This window comes from Marmota monax, unplaced genomic scaffold (genome assembly GCF_021218885.2).
Source record: "Marmota monax isolate L192 unplaced genomic scaffold, Marmota_monax_Labrador192_F-V1.1 WCK01_AAM20220418_F8-fsc00011, whole genome shotgun sequence".
NCBI classification, from domain to species: Eukaryota; Metazoa; Chordata; class Mammalia; order Rodentia; family Sciuridae; genus Marmota; species Marmota monax.
In genome coordinates, this window is record NW_026693082.1 from 16,165,203 (window position 1) to 16,165,443 (window position 241).

Below are 241 nucleotides of genomic sequence, written 5' to 3' on the forward strand. Positions count from 1 at the left end.
CCCCACCTGGGCTCCTTGACTTGTCTCAGGCTGAGTCTTTGAGAAGGTGTCTCCTTGCAGTTCAGTGTAAAGTGTTTGTTGGAGTTAAAGATGGAAATTGTGACAAAGTCCAACTCTTCTGCCATTGCTGGCTGGTGCCTAGCTAGTGCCAAATAGACCTGGAGCTCCCCAGAGAACCCACCTCAGGGGATGTGGAGCCTGGGTTTCCCCACCAGGTGGACAAGGGAGCAGGAAGGAAGAG